The 23,619-nt window shown below is 33.6% G+C and overlaps 1 long non-coding RNA gene across 1 annotated transcript; it reads right to left on the reverse strand.

Annotated features, from left to right (window-relative positions):
• Positions 1-1,891: 1,891 nt before the first annotated feature.
• LOC123684948 lies at positions 1,892-2,372 on the reverse strand. Its single transcript, XR_006748212.1, has 2 exons — positions 2,191-2,372; positions 1,892-2,135 (listed from the first exon to the last, which is right to left on the reverse strand). It is a non-coding gene; the product is annotated as an uncharacterized LOC123684948 (long non-coding RNA).
• Positions 2,373-23,619: the final 21,247 nt, after the last annotated feature.

Below are 23,619 nucleotides of genomic sequence, written 5' to 3' on the forward strand. Positions count from 1 at the left end.
GGTAGAATGGTCGCTATCCAAGATCAAGTGATCCCCACAAGATCCTACATTAAAAACATAACGGGACGGAACATACCAACCGACAAATGCCGAAAATGCCTACAAGCGACCGAGTCCGTGCAACACATAACTTCCTCCTGTCCCATACTAGCACCAACGGACTATACACAGCGGCATAACGCGATGGCAAGGGTATATCACCAGGCAATTGCCAAGAGATGTGGGTTGATAAGAAATTTGAAAAAACCATTTGAATACCATCCGATCGGTGTTCTGGAGAATGATAACTTCAAGCTCTATTGGGATACGTTCATCCACACAGACAGGCCCATTAAACACAACAGGCCAGATATCATGCTTTTCAACAAAAAAGAACGAACAGTTGAAATTGTAGATATAACAATCCCTGCCGACGACAATGTATATAAGGCGTATGTTGAGAAGACAACCAAGTACCATGACCTGGCCTTCGAAGTTAAGACTATATACAACCTAAAGTCAACAGCCATACTACCGCTGATAATTTCGACGAACGGATTAGTAGAAAAACATCTGGTTGAGAATACTGTCAAACTAAAACTGGATGTGAACCTCATTAGTACAGCCCAGAGGGAGGTCATACTAGCAAATGTTAGAATAGTACGGAAGTTCCTTACATCTATCTGAAATGCCTTGGCAAATTCTGCCCGGCACTAAGTGATACCAACACTATGAGGTGGAAAAATATATATATATATATATATATATATATATATATATATATATATATATATATATATATATATATATATATATATATATACTGGGACAATCTGATCGTAACAGATAGATCGATACAACATAACAGACCAGACATAGTGCTTTTTGATAAAGAAGAGGGTAAAGTTACCATCATAGATGTTACTGTTCCGGCCGATGATAACATCAGTAAGGCATACACTGAGAAGCTCACAAAATACCATGATTTGGCTTTTGAAATGAAGGAAATGTATAGATTGAACACAGTTCTTATTCTCCCACTGATCATTACCACCAACGGATTGGTGGAAAGTCACCTTCCAGACAATATAAAACTCCTTGGTCTAGACCTTGAGTTGATCAGCACAGCTCAGAAGGAGGTAATACTGTGGACAACAAGGATTGTCAGGATGGTTTTGACAACAACCTAGGAGAGCCTTGGTCGTGAGTCGACCCGGCTCTTTTCTACGGAGCTAACCCATTATGGTGATTGGAAAAAAAATATATATATATATATATATATTTTTTTTTTCCAATCACCAAAAAAAAAAAAAAAAAAAAAAATATATATATATATATATATCAATAATGTCCCATATAAATTAAAAAAAGTTGATGATATTTCCGGTTCAACCGGAAGTATATCATCAATAGAAAAGATTGTTCATCAGATGTATTTTTCGCCATTGTGCAAAATTTCATAAATATTGTCTTTTTCGTTCAAAACATATACTTGGTTCCATATCTGTATAGTTCCCAAATTCGAAGTATGTAAACAAATGTTAGTGATATGGTACAAGCAAAGCTCTACTTTTAATTACAGAAATTCCTTCCATTTTTTCACAGCACTCTTGACCACGAATTTAAATGAACACAAATTTGGGGGTAGAGTTTGATGCATTCGGCAAAGACGATCTATATAAATGAGAAAAAAAATTAATAATTTTTCGACATGATGTATCTGCCTGCTTCTGTGGAATATTTTAATGTTTCTTCTTGATGTTGGTTGATTGTGTTTGAATACCATATCATTTTATGTTGCTAGAGAAATTTTTAAACACCAGGTTTGTTTGCCATGTTTATGTCATAGCTAATATTATTTATATTCATACACGAATAAATGTTTCAGTCTATATAGATCGAAACGTCGATAATTCAACAAGAATTTATTTGATTTGCCCTGTCCTCAAGGCACAAATCTATCATACAAATTTTATATAAGATGTGATTTATTAAGATGTATTTTTTCCGATTCGGCTCGGTTGAAAAGATAGAGGCTGTTGAAAATCCATAAAACATGTAATTTTTGGTTATTTCTCGCAAATGGAATTATTGATAGGATGAATCTTGTCCGAACATAAATTTCCATCAAAGTCCAGTCAACTCCAGAATGCACGCTAAACTGGGAAACAGTCAAATCACAATGAATGGTGAAGGGCAATTTTTTTTTACCTCAGAAATCTTTGATTGAAATATATGTAGAAGTCAAAGACTGACCCTGTATACAGGCCATATCGCAACCCTATAAGTTTTTTCTTCTACATTCTGGTGTCAAGTTTTCAATTTCTTGTTTTATTTCACCACGAGAACACCAAAACGCTGCATTTTGAAAAATTGAATGACATTTCACCGTGCTTGACATTAATTTTTTTTGTTGACGTCCACATTAATATGGATATGATGACAATATGGCAAGAGGTGAAACACCAAAACGATTATACCACGACGTCAAAGATATAATCACTTAACATTACGCCATAACTATGGGAAATTACGCTCGCCGAATCTTCGAAAAACAATGAACTCGGAACACTGAGAAATAAAGTGCAGACAAAAATTATGATATCGAATTTTTGTATTAGCTGATGTGCCGGCCGTAAACAAGATATATTTCGAACGGAACAACCGAAAAACGTAGAAACTTGGTTCAAGAGGTTCAGATCTCGAATGTAGCGGTTCAGCTCGTTAATGAACAAAATCCTACTATAGGGGTTCCGCAAAAATGGCCGTTTGAAATTATGTTTTTCTGATAAATTCGAAACTACGAATTCGATCGAGATGTGTGTATGTATCCTGCATCTAGATGTAAAATAACAGTTTCACGCCTCATGCAGATGGCTACTCACGTTACAAAAACCAGAGAGGAAATAAAAGGAATATCGAAAAAAAAACAATATTAAAGTAACGGATCCAACCGATGACATTTTGCGAGCATATAAAAAATAGCAGTTCCAAATTTGTCGCGAAATTTCTTGTTAATCAGAATCGTTTTCATAGAAAATTCAGGCAGAATATCCAAGAATACCTAATATTTTAGTGACAGCAGATCCGAAGAGTTGAAATTTTGCATGTGGATGAACAATAATAATTTCATACTGAATTTCATATTCATTGTATTTCTATAACCATTGAAAATTCAACCAAAACATCGAAAAAATCCCAATATTCCCATATCCATAGATCTGAGTAGGTTGGAATTGATTTGTATTTGTAAAATAACTACCAGAATCCTCATTCCAACTTTCAATCGTATCATTAGAACACCCTGTTTAGACCAACAAATCGATAACAACTTAAAAATATCTCGTATCACATATAAACCTATATTTTGTGGTCTCAACAGTCCCATGAATGAACAAGCGTTCAAAAACTCTTAATGCTAAGTCGACAGGCTTTTCTTAATTTTTTTAGCCTAAGACATAAAAAATTCGTCATATATTCAACATGGAAGTATCTTCTTAGACAAGTTGGATGTACTCAATTAATGAATTTAAATATCCAGAAAAACAATATCGTACTGATTGTTCAAATAATCAAAAAATAGAACCATCATTTCTCATTCTGTGAAGATATCGTTATATTATTTGACATTTCACCATTACAAGCCTGTTTTGAACTTGACGAAATTCTTAGAAATACTCAAATAAATTGAACGTTGTTTCCTTGGTGAATCATCACTGCGCGGTTTGCAGCTCTGGGAGGTATTAGAAGAGGAAAAGATAATTTCATTGCGATCGTATTATACAGGGTCCTGCAATAGTGCGTTGCGCTTTCATAGCTGCCGGACCAGACATCTTAGCAACTTCGTTAGAAAGCTGGCTGCTTGTACTTTCATTTCTGCATCTGCATAAAATTATTTTTCTCTAATATACAGGGTGTTCCCAGATTTTATTCAAAAAATGGGTGCTTTTTCAAATGGATCACAGATCCTATTTAGAGAAAATTGCAAATGTTAAGGGAACCGATTGCCAGAAGGAAGAGTACCATAAATCAGATCAGAAATTTTTCTAACAGGAAGATTTGCCTAGTCATCGCTCCTAAATGTTCAACCTGTCATATACATGGTGTCCAATATTTATGTCCAAATTATTATTTCTCGATATTTTCAAATGAAACAACCAATATTTTTTTCACAATAATGTAGACAATTGCATACCTTAAGTTTTCTCACAGGTACCGTTAGGGATATTTTCACCCCACCCCTAGTATAAAACTGAAATTAGTCATTTTAAACTCAACATGCCTGGACGAAAAATGAAGACTAGGTTATCCAACAAGCAAAAAAGATGGAAATGAACTTATTAACATTTTTTTTCTACATTCATGCAAAAAGCAAAACTTTATTGAACTATATTTAGTGGAAAAAGAAGTTCTTTATTGCACTAGTGCAATAAAGTTTTTATTGCACTCATCTGTCATTCTACTTCAAGGTGCTGTCACCAATTATTCATTCACTTTCAACATTGAGGGTAAAAATATCATAAAGTTTGAGTTAAATTGTTCATAACGTATTAGTTCCTGTTTCAATGCAAATCGATATTAATACTAAAGTATTCAAGTTGCGCTTTTCATTTTCCTACACCTAATGCCGCACCTCAATAAATCATTTTTTGCTTTTTGCATGGACGTAGAAAAAATGTTGTATGCAACTCGAGCAAAAATAGTTTATTGCACTCGTCGGACAATTTCACGTCGAGTGCAATCAACATTCACTTTTTGCGCTTGTTACATAAATAACTATTATTAACTATTCGGTAGTTCTTACCTTATACTGGGTGTTCCTAATTTAGAGCTTCGGAGGAAAATGAGAGATTCCTTGGATAATTTTAAGAATAAAAAAACCCATAAGCATGAGCCCGCAAACGCATTATTTTCGAGATATAGGGTGTTTCTAGTGTGCCGTACTTTTTAGTGATGCTCATATAAGTTTATCGAATCTTTATTAATATTCGTTACAGAGTGGATAAATAAATACCAAAACTTAAAATTTATAATAATTTGGATCTTCCTGAGGATTACTAGAGAGCTGTTTGAAATTTTTTCATCGAAATCGATAGCAGATACGCCAAAACTGTAACAAACCAAAAAGAGTAGTACTGAACCAGAGTTTCTTTTTAAATTTCTTAAATTACCAGCGTTTCACCAAAAAATGGCTCTGGAGGAAAGATGCAGGCACCTTTCCACAAAAAATATCACCCTGTAGATTTGCATCCAAAATTAGCATATCACATTATGAAACCTTCAAATTGGAATTCGAATTAAATGTCTTCTAAAAGGTTCTATGAAAGAGAGACTTAAACTTAACAACTATATTTCAAAAACGAAGGGTTTAGTGACTCGTAGTATAGAACTTTCTTCTTAAAATGATCCGAGAAATCTGTCATTTCCATTTGATATAGGCAATTCAAAACTGATGTCTTCACAAAAAAAAAATTGCAATTTGAATGCAACACAATAAATTGTTCAACACGTACCAGACAATTATGGGAATTACTGAGTTCAGTTCTTTGATAATTACAGTATTGAAATTTTGTGACGAGAATGATAGGAAAAACCGAAAACAACGGGTAAGGTTATACTGGAAAATAATAAACCTCGGACATAGAGTTGCTCGTAGTGCAATAAAACTAGGTACTCATTTTGAAAGCGGTAATAAACTCATAAACCGTAAAAGAGGCTGATTTTTTACTGCCTTGTGAATTTCAAAGGAAAGTAAAATGGTTATTGATTCATTTTATGTAAAAATTTTTGTTCTTAGTCCTTGCGAGAATTCTGAAATTCCATATTTTGGAAATCTTGGGGGAGGGTGTAATTACACCCATTCCCTCCCCCATTTCTTCTCCCTTGCATTCAAAATAATTTAAGCTTGAGCGGTGAGTGTTGTCAAAATTTGAATTTACAAGAGTTATCGACCGATTTTGATTAGATATCATTGATACTAAAAATCAAACTGATATAAAAAAAAAATTAGAGTAGTCCGGCCAATAACAACCCTCCGGTCCCATTTTTGTAGGAGTTTTTTTTTTTTTAACTATTCGAGGACAAGCTCATTTTCTTTTGTACCTCCAATTTAGGAACAAATGTTATCAACCTTTTTTCTTCTGATAATTCTGAAGGTTCATATTTATTGGAAGTAGTAATCCACTAATAATGGGTATAAATATACAGGGTGTTTCCTAAACATGCGGCAAAAATTCAGGGGGTTGTTCCTTGGACTATTCTAAGAATATTTTGTCCTTTGATGATTTTTGAAAAACCTATTTGTTTCGAAGATATAGGGGAAACAAAATTTCAGATAATAACATTTTATTATGAAAAATTACATGAAAATTCAACTCAACCTACAAAAACTGTTGAAAATGACCACCTCTAGCCAGCATACAAGCATCCAATCTTCTCCTCATTGACTGCCGAACCCTTTCAAAAACACCAGGATCATTTCTTATTAAGTTACACCCAGCAAACGAATTCAAATGAAAACCGTGTTTAATCTGTATTCCTTTACCATCTGCACTTATCAATTTTTAGTCAAAAAAATGGCCGTTTTTAGTAATTGGAATGCTGTTAAACAAATTTAAAAATAAATTGTACCTACTTAGTAAACACAGTGCGGTACGCATTTTTATTTGAACTATTATTAATTTTAAAAATATGAAAAATGTTGTTCGCCCTGTATCTTCGAAACAAAGAGGTTTTTCAAAAATCATCCAAGGACAAAACATGCTTAAAATAGTCCAAGGAACAACCCCCTGAATTTTTGCCGCATGTTTAGGAAACACCCTGTATAAATTATATATTTATAAATTTATTTCAATAGAAACAACCTCTCAGTATTTTCAAACTGAAACATACATGATTCTGATATTATTTCTGTACCTGTTTAGATATAAAATGAACAGTTAAGTCAGAGTTATATATGGTGAATAACCAAATCACATGCATTCAATCCTTTGGCAGTCAACGGTTGAGTTCGAACCATAAGTGAATCAACCTGAATATCTCTAAACGAAATCTCATCTGAAAGAGAAAGAATGTGAAACAGAGTAAATGGTATGGTGAATAAGCTACCCAAGAATTTTCCCAGAGATTGGATGCCCCCAGGAAGTTTGGATACAGAAGTTGATGACTAATAATATAGAAACCGATTATGATCGATTATTGCCTAAATATAAAATAGAGATTATGAGTTCGAAGAAATTATTGCAGCATTTCTTATGTGGTACGTACCGAGAATTGACAAAATGTATTGGTACATTGAGAACGCTACATGTTAAATGATTCGGTACAGCATTTATTGAAAAAACACTGCAAATTTTAAACTATGGTTTATTATTTTCTCTTTAAACATAAAATGTTTAGAGAAGGAAAAAAATATATATGAAATTAACAATATGAAAAACTTTTAATGAGAATCCAATACATCCAATTACAAAGGAAACTTCAAGGATAATTTTAAGAATAAAAAAGTTCCTATGAACATGGGCCCGCAAACGCTTTTTTTTTTTTCTACTTTTTTGTGATGACTATACAGGGTGTCCCGTAAAGACCACGTCAAACCGAGGGAGAATGTAGATCAAAGGATAACCCACCTGTTATGACAAAATTCCCATTATAATAGTCTTACCGTTTTCGAGATATTTTTTTTTTTTGAAAATAATGAATTTTTGCCCCTCTCAATAGTTTTGTCCTTACGGTTGGTACAATTTTACATCTTTTTGGTTAATTTTTTCAGTAAAATATTGCTGAAGAATGATTTTAACTTTTACGTGTAAAACATCCTCCGAACATTTTAAAGGGGGGCTATGAGAAATATTTTTATTGGAAATTTTGGTAGTGGATTATTTTGTTCATGAAGTTTAGCCCATCGTAGTGGAAAAAAAATGTACCGAGCTACTGCTGCACATTACACCAATAAATTGTCTATTTTATAGTGATTTCATAGAGGTATCACACAAGTCATTTGTTATTCAAAGAAAAAAGATATGGCTGTTTTTATCCAAATGGGTACGTTTCTGACAAAATCAAGTTTGTCAATTCTGTTAAGAAATCTTCAAATTGTGGAGATTCATGTACCCATCCTTGGTACAGGGAGACTCTTCGCTCCAAATGATCTTATTGAAAAAATCTGGATCTGCATGATGTTTTCGCAAAATTTGCCGACAAAATTGAATTTCGTTGAGGTGAATAATTATGCGAGTAATATTTTCGCACGTAAACAATTACCATTGTTCACTAAGTAATGCAATATCGAAGATTTCTTAACAGAATTGACAAACTTGATTTTGTCAGAAACGTACCCATTTGGATAAAAACAGCCATATCTTTTTTCTTTGAATGACAAATGACTTGTGTGATACCTCTTTGAAATCACTATAAAATAGACAATTTATTGGTGTAATGTGCAGCAGTAGCTCGGTACATTTTTTTCCACTACGATGGGCTGAACTTAATGAACAAAATAATCCACTACCAAAATTTCCAATAAAAATATTTCTCATAGCCCCACTTTAAAATGTTCGGAGGATGTTTTACACGTAAAAGTTAAAATCATTCTTCAGCAATATTCTACTGAAAAAATTAACCAAAAAGATGTAAAATTGTACCAACCGTAAGGACAAAACTATTGAAAGGGGCAAAAATTCATTATTTTCAAAAAAAAAAAAATATCTCGAAAACGGTAAGACTTTTATAATGGGAATTTTGTCATAGCAGGTGGGTTATCCTTTGATCTACATTCTCCCTCGGTTTGACGTGGTCTTTACGGGACACCCTGTATATCGAATCTATATTAATCTTCGCTACATATTGGATAGTACCAAAATTTATAATTAATTTTTTCACATCACAGCTTACTGTCTGGATCTTCATAATAATTTGGATTCCTGAGGATTACTAGAGGATTGTTAGATTTTTTTTCAAAATCGGTACCAGATACGACAAAGATACAAGAAAAAAAAAGTGTAGTACCTATCTGCTGGACCAAAGTTTCTTTTCACATTTTTTCTAAACTGCCAGTCGTCCACCAAAAAAAAAACATTCTCGATGGAAGAAGCGGACACTGTTAAAAAAAAAATATGGCTCTGTAGATTCACATTCAGAATTAGCATATCACATGATGAAAATGTTGAATTGGAATATCGATGCCAAATTTAAGTTGAATATTTTGTGGAGGAAAAAACTTGAAAAACAATCAAACTTTGAAACCCTGTATCTCGAAAACAAATCGTTGGAGATTTCTTATAGAACTTTTCGTTTGTTTCTCGATCCAATTTAGGATCACCCTGTATACAAAATAACAATTTAAAGCTTCATAATTTGGTGTGATTGTCAGAACCATAGCACTCAATAGCACTTCCTTTTAGACATTTCTGGAGAACGAACTACACTAGGGGAATAAATTGAAGGATCAAAATAAAATTCGAAATTTCAAGCGGTTTTTCAAATGGCTGTATATTCCATAACAATGGTCGTATCTCAATTTGAAAAAAAACTTTTTGAAGCTTGAAGTTTAAAGTTTAGAGATCTCATGATGAAAAAATTTTTCAAGCAACGTGTATCGCTCAATCCTAATGAATACACTGTCTAAAATTTCTGCGAAATTTTTTCAGTTTTTATTTTTGGCACTATATTTTCTTTCGTTTGATTTTCTACACTCGATCGCAACGCGAAACACGCAATTTGACCCAAGAGGAATGTGCCCAAGCGGTAGTTCCGCGAGAAGAAGGTTGAACATACACAAGAATTGCAGAAAGGTTTGGAGTTTCCCATACAAGTGTGTCCAGAATGTTGCAGCGATTCAGGGAGGCAGGTATGAATGTCCGAAGACCAGGACAGGGTAGACCACGGGTAACAACTGCCATTCAAGAACGTTACTTGAGAGTTTCTTCGTTGAGACAACGGTTTGCAACCGCTCGTCTCCTTCAAAATCAGCTTGAGCAAACTCATGGCACTATATGGATGAGATAACTTGTTCATTCAGCTTCAATATCCTTTTTTCAACATTTCGATACGAGTAGTTCTCTCTGAAATATCGAACTTTCATCATGAGATCTCTAAACTATAAACTTCAAGCTTCAAAAACCTTTTTTTCAAATTGAGATACGACCATTGTTATCGAAAATACAGGCATTTGAAAACCGTTAAAAATTTCGAATTTTATTTTGATCCTTTAATTTATTCCACTAGTATATTTGAAATTTGAAAATTCGGCATACGATAGGTACCTATTGTTCGTAAATCTTTGATCAGCTGAAATATTTCCGCAGCGTAGTCAATTTTAAACGTATATAATCTAACGCAATCATAGAAAATAGGATTTTTATTTGAGATTACAAAGTTAATTTTTTCACAATTTTGGGCACTGTATTTGAAACACACTGTGTTGATATTTCTCAAATTCTAGCTATGCACGATATTCCTTCATCATTCTACCTCGAAAAATTGAATCGAGTTCACGCTTAAGATATTTACAATAAAAATAATTCACATAATAGTGACTGGAATTTTGTTTTCAGTTTTTTGTTTATTCTGAAAACTATTAGGACTAACTCAATCATTTGAGGAAGGAGTGATTGAAAGTGTAAATCTTGGTAAGATCTGTGGAATAAAATTAGGAATAAATTATTTTTAATTTTTTAATTCTTGCATAACCAGAGCTTCAGAAATATTTGAGTTGAATAGGGAATTACGAAAAATATCATATGCCGAATTTTCAGATTTTAAATAGGCTTCGTTCTCCAGAAACGTTCGAGTTGAACTTGAAACACCCTGTATAAAAAATGTGGAAAACACTGTCGTGGAGCTTTTGATAGGTCGTCATTCATGTATAACTATATACAGTTCTGTAGTTTCCAATTGGCGAATGAAGGACGAGCGCTCAGAAAAAAATTTTTCTATTCGGAAAAATGAAAACCTCACTGAAGTACTAAGAAGAGGTAAAACTGCAGCATACGAGTTTTGAAAAATGAAATTATACAAGCATAATTGTGCTCCCGAGAACTGAAGTGCTCGCGAGCATTTTTGCGGATTACTAAGCACTAAGCCCTTCCGGATTTTTGACGTAACACTAAAAGGTCTAAAAACCTGGTGTATGGACTGATTAGCTTTTGTTTTGCCAATTTGGTTTTTTTAGTTTAAGCTTCTGATTGGCTAGGATCGGGTTTTAATTGATGTATCCTGTCAAAATCAAAGGAAAAAAGATCGAAAAGAAAGGTATGACATTGCGGCGCCTCCACGATATAAAACTAATATTTTCAATTTGGTCGAATGTCATTCCATTCAAAAATTGACGAGTGCATTCACCATGTTTTAAGACATCTTACGTAACACGAATATGCGCCGACGCCTTGGTAACCTATGTTCGTATTACATAATCTGATTAGTCTTTGATCGTGCACATAGAGAAATTATGGAAAGAGTAGCAACTTCTAGTGGTAAAATAAATAATCGTGATTGTGACGCCCTTATGGGCAGTGTATTGAACTAACGACGCTGATTCTACGCATAAGGCGCCTTAAATCATAATTCCAAACAATTTCACAATTTGAATGAAAACCTTCAGTGAGGTTTTGCATCCAACTTAATTTCTACTAAAGAAATAATACGAATACGAATTTTGAAATACTTTTTATTGCACATAATTAAACAAATTGATATTTGGGAAGAGAAATAAATGAAATAATTGAATCAAATTAGAGATATCGTATTGAATTTTAAAGAAGGAAACATTTCATTTGAAGATTGACAATAAAAAAATTATTTTTGTGATTACTGACAAAAATCCAGGAAATCGAAGGTTTGATTTAGAATGGAAATCTTCAATTCTTCGGCAGAACTCCAACATGAGCCGTTTGAAACCTGGAACAATGTGAAAAATTAATGGTGATCCTGAAGATATATTTATTGAGAGTATATAAGGTGATAACAATAGAACAAAAAGAAGTGAAAATATAGCTCTGTTTTCTCAAAATCCAGACAACTGCTCTCTTCGACATTTTACTTATAATAAAAATTTCTCTCCATGTGAAATTACTTTTTCCCTTAATATTAAGTTGATTCAAAATGCCTAATCTTTTTTTCACAAAAGAGGAAATGGTCACAGTACTCGGTTGGTGATTTCTGATATCTGAACTTTAATCTGTTAAATTAGTAGGTATTAACAAATACATGGTCTACTGGAAACAAATATAATTTTTTTTTCGTCTTGATCATGTTACATCGTTGACGTCGTAACAACTGCCTCAAGCACCTGATGATCGTAAGTTACCTTGCCGAAATGCATAGTGCATGAATAAAATATATAGTGGAATAGACCATTTATTTGTTTATACCTATTATCAATAACTCCACCAATGGACTATTAGCAGAATTTGTTGAACTAGTACTTGGCACAAAATTGAATTATTCTGATCTGAAAGCAGTGCATAATTTGGAAAATCTGGTAGGGCTGAAGCTAAAAGTCTTGTTTTAGGTCTATTGAAAAACTTGTCCTCACTGATATGGTCCTCAAATATTCTACTGTTCATATTAATATTTGCTGGAATGAACAACTTTATTGCTTTATACCATTCAAAAATTCTAGTTGGAGGTCTGGAAGTGCTCGTTCGTGGTTGAACCCCTGTACACAATTTTGGATGCAACATGAATAATGATATGATGAAATGCTGATCAATTATGACAAAAGGTGCTTTATATTTATACTTATACGAAAAAACTAGAAAACAAAGTTGAACCTGCAAGAATCTAAGAATCAGGAAAGAAATTACATACTAAAGAGAGGTTGGAATTTATGCCGAAAATATTTCAACATTCTCAGTAGAAAAGGATGAAATATGTTTTTGTGTGAAATAGTGATTCATTAGTTCCAAACCCTGCCCCTCGGGTCGTCAGCATCAACGTTTCAAACGACCCTACGCAGTCGCCAGTCTTCTCCTTATTCTTATTTGTCTATGATCGTGTATGGAAATTCAATACAGTGACAAACATTTATTGCTTAGTTGTCCTATACAGTATATCAGATTAGTTTTATTATGTACCTTGAAACTTACGTCTTATATTTTTATATTCGTTTGAATTATTTACAAATCAGTTCATTCGTTAAGAAAAAGTTCTAGGTTTTAAATACACAGAGTATTCATTCATACACAGTTTAAGTTTTATAGTTTTAATATAATCTCTAGGATATCTCTCTCCAAGCGAACTCGTAATAGTCGTAAATGAAGGGCTGATTTCTTAGATTAGACATCAGTCATACGCTCTAGATCATTGAAGATATATTCTTGTTCTTTCTCTCGATAGCCCTCGATGACGTCGTAACTCGCTTAACCCTTACAGCGTATCAGAGGTGGCGCTGCAGATGTGGGATAATGTAATGTTGATTGCCTCTCTCGTAATTTGTTCGGATGAAGCTTAGAATATAGATAGAAGGAACGGAAAATAAACATTTGAACCCGATCCCGAATACAAGAGAGATGAAAGCTTAGACGCGCCAATCACAATTGAGCTAGCCGAATTGAAAACGTTGCCAGCTCTATTTTCAGTACGAAGGAATGAACGAAGGAGAAGATCAAAATTTTTCCGACATAAAGGTTTTGTCATTATTTCTCTTTGGGTGGAATCCATCTAACTGTGGTTCTCTTATCTTCGACGCATTGTTTTATGAAATCACCATGTGTTTCAGCCTTATGTCGTCTAAGTCCAGATTTCTCTCTATGTAGTAGATCGTCGTTTATTACCTCTAAACGATCATCGAATACCTTTAGTTTGTGACTACCATCTCTCTTGGTGCAGTCTCCAGCGGGTTTGTTTTGACACCAGATTGTTATAGGAAACATCGTTTTTCCTACAACAAATCTAAGTGCCTTATCAAGAGATATTAATTCTTGACAGGCATCACTCATGACTAGGTATTCGGCTTGACAAGTGGACAATGTGACATAGGTTTGTTTATGGCTTCTCCAAGCTTTAAATCTCCAAACAATCTAATAACATACCCTCTCCAGTCTCCAGTCTATGAAGAGTCTGTATGGTATCTAAAGCTTGCATCGGCAAATGCCTCTTAGACTTCAGTTTGAGCAGTAAATTTAAGTCCTAAATTCACAGTACCTTTCAAATACCTGAAGATTCTCTTTACATCTTTCCAATCAGTTTCGGTGAACTTCATTTGTTTTCTCGCTAATTAGTTAACGGCAAACGTAATGTCTGGCCGTGTACCATTTGGGAGATACATTAAGCTACTAATCGCTTCTCTATAAGAAACTCTTTTCATCTCTTGTTTATCTGAGTCATCTTGTAGATTCTCTGATTGATTTCTCTTAATCCTATTTTCAACCTGTTTGGTTACTATAGGAGTATTTTGGGCATTACAGTCATTCATATTGAATTTCTCTAATATATTAATGGTATAATTTGATTGATCGATTTTTATATACCTCTCTTCTCGGTTCCTCTCTATATTTATACCTAGAAAGCTTTTAGGTTCTCCAAGATCCTTCATTTCAAATGATGCTCGCAAGTGGTCTTTCATTCCTTGCAGCTTTTGTATGTCATTACTAGCTAGCAATATACCATCTACATATATGACTAGTAGTACCACTTTACAATTTCTCCTCCAAGTATATAAACAAGGTTCATGTAGATCATTCTCTAAACCAAGTTTCTTGATCTCTTCGGTGACTCTCTTATTCCATCTCCTTGGACTTATCTTCAGTCCAGGCTTTCTGGAGTTTACATACATGAGATCGTTTGATCTCATTGTCGATGTCTACTCCATCAGGAATCTCCATATAGATTTCCTCCTCAGTCCTCTATAGTGCCATTTAGAAAGGAAGTTTTTACATCTAATTGACAAGCATGTAAATCATACTTTTTAATTATTGCAAGTGTAGCTCTAATTACAGGAAGTCTAGATACTGGTGCATATGTCTCTTTGGGATCATAAATATTTTTGTCCTTAAAGCCTCGTATGACTAATCTTGCCTTGTATCGTGTAAGACCATTTGCCTCTAATTTTCTCTTAAATACCCATTTCGAGTCTATAATATTGGCCCGTTTTCCAGATATTTGAAGATTCTCTTTATCTACCAATATCCAAACCTTATTTTGTATCATGGAATCATTTTCTCCTTTTATAGCTCCCATAATAAACAATGTTAAAGAATTAAATAAGATAAAGGAAATGTCAACTGAAAATATAGTAGAAATAAGTGCAATCGAAGTATATTTGACTAACAAAAAACTGTGTATTATCTCTGTATATCGCCCTCCTCACGGTGAGATATCTCCATTTCTCAAGTCATTAGAAATTATTCTAAATTCAGTCTGCAGAAACGCCAATAATGAGATCATAATTTGTGGAGATCTAAATATCGATAACCTATATATAATATATACCCAACAGGTATATATTATATTTGTGTAAATAATTCAGGTAATGTTTTGAAATGCAACGTTATTTTTAATGGGTTATCTGATCATTCTGCACAAATCTTAACCATAAGCGAAAATATTAATAAACCTGTATTGACGCAATATGCTAGGTCATTCACGGAACAAAATCATCATAGATTTCGATCTTATTTATTAAAGGAAACTTGGAGTGAAGTTTTCACATGTCAGGAGGTAAATTAAGCGTTTTCGAATTTTGTTGGAACTATGAAATATTACACGGATATAACATTTCCACTCAGAAAATACAAGCCAAATCTACACAACAACAAAAAATCTTGGATAACACCTGGCATTCGCACGTCATCAAAACACTTGAAAAGAATATACTGTGAATTATTAGACAGCAACTATGACGATAATATACTAAATTACTATAGAAATTACAAAAGAATTCATTGCAAAGTTATTAATGAAGCAAAAAAGAGGCAGAATATCAGCATATTTCAACGAACTGAAAATAAATCAAAAGCGGCTTGGAAGGTCATCAGCAGTAATATTTCACATAAAAGTAACAAAAATCGTAAAGTAAATAAAATAAGAATATAGAAAATCACACTATTTCGGAAACAAAGGATATTGTCAACTATTTTAATGACTATTTCGTGAATATGCCAGTCGAATTGAATAAAAAACTGCCGCAAACGCCTACAAATTGTGATTTGCCCTCAAGGTTGACTCATTCAATATTTCTTACGCCAGTAGATGATAAAATTGTCAGGGATGTACTGAAATAGTTATTTATGCAACAAGTGCAAAAAGTGAATGTTTATTGCACTCGATGTGAAATTGTCCGACGAGGCCGTTAGGCCGAGTTGGACAACACGTCGAGTCCAATAAACAATTTTTGCACGAGTTGCATACAACATTTTTTCTACGTTCATGCAAAAAGCAAAAAATGATTTATTGAGGTGCGGCACTAGGTGTAGGAAAATGAAAAGTGCAGCTTGAATATTTTATTATTAATATCGATTTGCATTGAAACAGGAACTAATACGTTACGAACTATTTAACTCAAACTTTATTTTTACCCTCAATGTTGAAAGTGAATGAACAATTGGTGCAATTTTCAATATGAATATTTTGTAGTGAAGTACTTTTTAAATCCACTTCTTGATTTGTTACTGCTGTACTAGTACTTGGTAACTGTACATCGTTATTTCCTTCAGGCTGAAATATTTGTTTGTCATGATGACAGCACGTTGAAGTAGAATGGCAGATGAGTGCAATAAAAACTTTATTGCACTAGTGCAATAATGAACTTCTTTTTCCACTAAATATAGTTCAATAAAATTTTGCTTTTTGCATGAATGTAGAAAAAATCTAAAAAATTCGAAAAGCGTTGGAGTGGATGGCATAAATACGGAAGTTTTGAAAAGATGCGCAGATTTGATTGCCCACCCATTGGCATACCTCATAAATTTGATGTTGGATCGAGGTGTATTTCCGGAGATTCTTAAATTGGCGAAAATTGTTCCAATCTATAAAAGGGAGATACAGAAAGAGTTGAAAATTTTAGACCTAAAGCTCTACTGTCCGTCATATCTAAGATAGGTGAAAGAATTCTTTTCGATAAAATTATTTCATTCCTGACAATCCTGACTAGTAACAATATCCTTCACAGTGCGCAACATGGATTCCTGAAAAATAGATCAACCACTACAGCCATTCACGACTTTTTGAGCAAACTATATGACAGTGTAAGTAAAAACATGAAAACTCTAGGAATATTCATGGACTTGAGTAAAGCTTTCGACCTGGTTAATCATGAATTGCTTCTCGAAAAATTGATAGCCTATGGATTAAGAGGGCAAGTAAATAATTTGCTGAGATCCTACTTGACCAACAGAGCCCAGGTAATGGAGATAGATGGTGTAAGATCTAAAGAAAAAAATATAGAGTTTGGTGTTCCTCAGGGTTCTGTATTGGGACCCCTATTGTTTTTACTATTTGTAAATGACCTACCAGATATAGATGAGAGAAATTCGATTGAAATGTTTGTCGATGATATCAGCTACCTATGTAGCCATAAAAATAAAGAAGAACTCATAATGTATGCACAAAAAATGTTAGATGGATTCGTTAATTGGTTTAAAGATAATAGACTGTACCTAAACATAGAAAAAACGGTATTTATCAACTTTACCCCTCGAACTAAACTCAGCATGGAATCATTCCTGATAAAAATTAATATTAAAAGTATACAGCAGGTTTCAGAAACTAAATTCTTGGGGGTATGGCTTGAGAACAACTTGGGATGGGAAAGCCATACTAGTACTGTATGTAATAGCTTGGCATCTTCTTGCTATGCTTTGTATAGATTAAGGGAATTAACTAATGCGAATATATTAATGACCTATTATTGTTCCCATTTTTATTCCAGAATAAAATATGGTATCATTTTCTGGGGATGTTCCTCTCTTAGTTTAAAAGTGTTTAAACTTCAAAAGCGAGCTGTACGCATAATAGCAGGTGTTCAAAGATATACTCCATGTAGGAACATATTTATTGAGTATAGATTGCTTACAGTACCCTGTATTTATATTTTGGAAACTCTTGTATTTGTTAAATCTAATTTGGATAAATTTCAGAGGAATAGCGATTATCATAAGTATTACACCACGGCATTGTGAGAAATTTTGTATACCTTGGCATAATCTCAGTATTCGGTCATTCGGTCATCTGTCATCGTATAGTGAAGTTGTGTTTCATTTATTATCGTAAAGATTAAAATGACGACTACTAGATCAAGTACCAAAACCGTACAGGCGGAAGTTTTGCATATATCGAAAAAAGAATTGCAGGATATTATCAGCAATGCTATTAATGTGAGTACCGAAAAATTATTAATGGAAATGCAATTATTGAAATCAGAAATACAACAACTCAAAGATATCCAATATGGGATTCGAAATGAAAGAAATGTCAACATTGAGAACATCGTGAATGATAATACTGCGGACCGTGATTCATCGCTCCATGTGTCCGTCTTATCTCCTGATACGATTGTAGACAATACCAAAACCCAAACCGGTCCCATAGAACAACAAACGAAGATAGTCAAACAGCCACCTAAAATAAGGAAGAGAAACGATCAACCTAAACAGCGCAGTATTGCTAGTACTTACGCAGGCGTTGTAGGCACCAAATCAAATACCACCGGACAATTGATGTCGAATTCTAAACTATGGATTTATGTTGGGCGGTGTAAGGCGGAATCAACTGCTGAAGACGTGAAGTCCTACCTCGAACTCAATTCCCCGGGACATAAATTCGAGGTAGAAAAACTTGAAAGTAAAGGTAAAAATACATCATACAAAGTAGAAGCTGATTTGTCTCTGAAGGAGGAATTATACAGTTCGACATATTGGCCAGTTGGTATCCTAATAAAGCGATTTCGTTTTCAAACCACCACTAAGCGTCCCTTTTGAAATCCAGAAAGAATTGTCTGTTTTATCTCGCAAGCATGAATTTAATATTAAGCTTATTCACTTCAATGCTCAATCTTTAATTAATAAAATGAGTGAACTGAAAATGGTATATTAGCATTTAAAAGAAAGCCAGACATAATCTGCATAAGTGAAACATGGTGTAATAATTTCAGTGTGGCCTCCATAAAACTAGATGGCTACGATGTGGTAACACATTACAATAGGGATATACACAAAAATGGGGGTGTTTTGATGTTAGTTAGAAATTCACTTAAATGTGAGGAGATAACATTCATTAGGAGACTATCGATCGAGATGCACCTTGAATGTTGTGCAATGTCTGTTAGTATTTGTAATGTTAAATATTTTATTGTTACTGTCTATAGATCTCCATCCGGAAATATTTCAACTTTTATAGATGTTATGACATCAATTCTCAATTATTGTATAGTTAAATCGGATTATTTGATAATCATGGGTGATTTTAATATTGATTGGTTGAAAGAATGTTATAATAAGAACCTATTGTATGACCTAATGCGCAGTTACTCGATGTCTTTTAAAAATAATAGTCCATCAAGAGTATTCACTGATGAAAGTGGTGTTACAAGTACATCGAAAATTGACTATATATTTACAAATGTTAAAGATGATGACTATATTGATGAAATTGAAAATCTAAACATTGCAGATCACTGCGCGAATATTTTGTACCTCAGGGCTCTACTCAGATAGAAGAGCCTCCCTTGGAGAAGGTATTATGGCGGGATACTAGTCAGAATAGGATAAATGAACTTAGACAATCACTTTTGGGTGAAACATTTTATGATGTTTATAAAACACCTTATGACTTAAATACAACTTACGAAGTTTTTTCTAGTTTAATTTCACATCACGTAAACAGTAATTGTCCGAAAATCTCAAAAAATATTAGACGACCGAATTGTACTAAAAAAGAATGGATTACGGATGACATTGTGAATGGGTCTAGGGAGTTGAAGCGTCTGTTCTGGGCTGCGAAGGACTCGGGTGACGTAGGCTTGCAGGCTCAATATAAACATGCCCGTAAACAATACAAATCTCTCATTAATGAAACAAAAAAAATGTATTATCAGCGACGTATTGACTATGAAGATGGCAGTCATAAATCTTCACGTCTATGGCGTATTGTAAACGATCGAAGAAATTGTAAATCTAAGTCGGAGTCAAGGAAAATCAATTTAGAGCTGAATGGTAGTAGTATAACGGAAAGCAAGCATATTGCAGATACTTTCGGTAAGCATTTTTCGACCGTGGCAGAGACATCCTTAAAAAAATTCTACAATGACGATAAGCTGCCTGATATCGTGATGACACATATTCCTTTGAACTCTTTTTACTTTTGAGGATGTGAGTGAGTCTGAGATATTAAACATTATTGGTGGTCTTAAAAATTCTCAATCGGTCGGCATAGACGATATATCAACGAAGATTATTAAATCCATAGCGGACATCATTGCTCCCCATTTAGTTTACGTTGTGAATATGTCTGTTCGGTTAGGTCGGTTTCCGGACAGCTTGAAGATCGGCAAAGTTATTCCGGTTTTCAAGAAAGGCAGCCCTGTGGATGTCAATAATTACAAGCCCATCACACTTTCATGTATTATGGGAAAAATCATTGAAAAATGTGTTTACAATAGGATGATTAAATTCATTTTGAAACATAATGTAATAACTCCACATCAGTTTGGCTTCTTGCCTGAGCGATCCACTGAGTTAGCAACGGTGAAATTTTTGTCTTATATATATAAGGCTTTGGATGGAGGCAAATATGTGGGAGCACTTTTTTTTGATCAATCGTTGGCGTTTGATGTGGTGGGCATCGATCGGGCACTGGATAAATTGTGGGCCTCCGGCTTTAGAGGCAACTTTCATGAATGGCTTGCTTCTTTTCTTAAGGGGAGGAAAATGATCATTGAATATGAAAAAGCTAAATCCGAGATTTATAACGTAGACTATGGAGTTCCGCAAGGGTCAATTCTTGGGCCTTTAATTTTTATCCTTTTTATTAATGACGTGGTTGCCCATATTGCTGACTCTGAGTGCACGGTTTTGTATGCGGATGACTCGTCGATTGCTGTTAGCGCTTCAACTCAGGAGGAACTAGAACTTAAATTGAATAATATTGCAAACAGTTTCGTGTTATGGTGCAGATGTAATTCGTTGATAGTAAACATCAACAAGACAGTTTTCATGCAATTTTGTACAAAAAATAAATCGTTCAAGGCAATTAACCTCGACATAGACGGCAATGTTGTCAAGATGAGTACCGACACGAAGTTTCTGGGGATATATATCAACGGTAATCTGAGTTGGGAAGATAATATTAATCACATTTCTGCAAAATTGAATGCGAGTTTCTATGCAGTGATGCAATTGAAACAGATACTGGATAGTAAACAGCTGCTTTCGGTGTATTATGCCTTGTTTTATACACATTTATCTTATAATATTACTTTGTGGGGTAACTCCACCTTTGCATCTCGCATTTTCATTGCTCAGAAACGAGTAATGCGTCTTATTTTCAATGTGGGATCGCGCGATTCATGCAGGCCGTATTTTATAAGGTACCGAGTTCTAACGCTACCCTGTATTTATATATATATAGGTGTATAATGTTCTTTAAAAAAAACATAAATGAAGTGCCAAAAATATCTGATTCTCATTCATACCAAACGAGACATGGTGCATTATTTAGGACACCAAAACATAAAACAAAACTTTATGAAAATTGTCCTATGTTTGCTGTAATAAGACTCTTCAACTCTCTGCCTGTATCTATAAAAAATGAGTGCGGTCATAGAAGTTTCAAAAACAAATTAAAAAATCTTTTATGTGAGAAGGCATATTATACAGTGAGGGAATATTTGACTGATAATTTCTGTTGTTAGTATATCATGATAAATTGATATTGACGTTCTATTTATTATAATATTAAGTTTATTATTTTTATATGTGATATATTATATTTGTATATAATGTATTTTTGACTTGTCTTATATCATGTAAATGATCGATTGGACTAATAAATTTTATTATTATTATTATTATTATTATTTGTGAACAGAATCCAGCTTACACCAAACTCCATTGGAGAACTGAAAAATATTTCTGCATTCAAAAAAAGCGTGAGAAATATGTTACTGGATAAATGATATTATCATGTTAATGATTTCTTGAATGATAGTGAATTTAATTAATTGTGTACCACCTATAATATAATTGTTCAATGACTTGTCCTATATTGAATGTGTTATAAATTAAACGCACTGTTTAATAATTAAAAGTCTTTAATAAAATATAGGAAATAACTGTGTAGTAAACATACTGACAAATATACAATAATACTCTTCAACAACGGCCAACGAGAGAAAGGAGCGAGCATGGCTTGCACATGGCCTATCTAACAATTAGACAGAATAAATATACAACTGCGCATGCCGCGCATAGAAATACTACAGGACAACTTATATTACTTATGTACTGGGTAAATATTTCAACACCCCCACTTACACAGTACAAATAAAAACAAAATCACATGATGAAACTTAAGAACTACTACATATCATGAATGCCCAACATTTTTGAAAAATAATTATGTTTAACAGCAGGTAAACTTTTCGTTAAAATATCAGCTGGCATTTCATGTGTCGGTAAATGTTTCAATACAATTTGCTTTTCTGTAATAACTTGTCGAACAAAATGATGTCTGATGTCAATATGCTTTGACCTTTTATGATAGGTATCATTCGCAGATAATTTAATTGCACCTTGATTATCACTGAACAAATTCACACAAAGAGCTGTTCCCATTAGCTAGTACAATAAACCCTTCAAATAAATAGCCTCCTTTACCGCTTCAGAGATAGCCATGTACTCTGCCTCGGTACTAGAAAGCGCAACTGTTTTTTGTTTGCAACTTTGCCAGGAAACCACGGAACTACAAAATTTGAAAGCATACCCTGTGTATGATTTCCTATCAATAGAATTGTTGCCCCAATCGGCATCTACAAAGCCTACTAGTTCCATGTTTTCCTTTGAAAATCGCAAGCAATAGTGTTTAGTACCCTTTAAATATTTTAATATGCGTTTAGCATGCTTCCAATGTAGTTGACTATATAACCGATTGAATTGGCTCAAGTAGCTTACACTAAATGCAATGTCTGGCCTAGCTATAACTGCCAAATACATAAGACTCCCTATTAAATTCTGATAAGGGTACATGGAAAGTTGATCTTGATCACCATTTTCTAGACTAATATTGCATTCCATAGGTGTTTTTATAATATTACATTCTGACATATTAAATTCATTCAAAATTTGGTCAATGTAAGATTCCTGATTCAATGTTAAAATACCCTGTTCCTTATCATAATTAACATTCATACCAAGACATTCTCTGACAACACCCAAATCTTTTACTTTGAATATTTTGCTTAATTCGTCTTTTAAATTATTAGTTTCCATTACATCATTGGAAAAAATGAAAAAATCATCCACATATAAAGTTATGACTATAAAGCTATTTTCAACCTTTTTGGAAAAAAGACAAGGTTCATATTGAGATTTAGTATATCCCAATTCTAATAATACTGAATTAATTCTATCATTCCAACACTTAGCTGACTGCTTAAGACCATAAATTGCCTTATTAAGCTTCAAAACTTTACATTTATCAGATTCTGAG

The sequence above is a fragment of the Harmonia axyridis genome, chromosome 7, assembly GCF_914767665.1.
Source record: "Harmonia axyridis chromosome 7, icHarAxyr1.1, whole genome shotgun sequence".
NCBI lineage: Eukaryota > Metazoa > Arthropoda > Insecta > Coleoptera > Coccinellidae > Harmonia > Harmonia axyridis.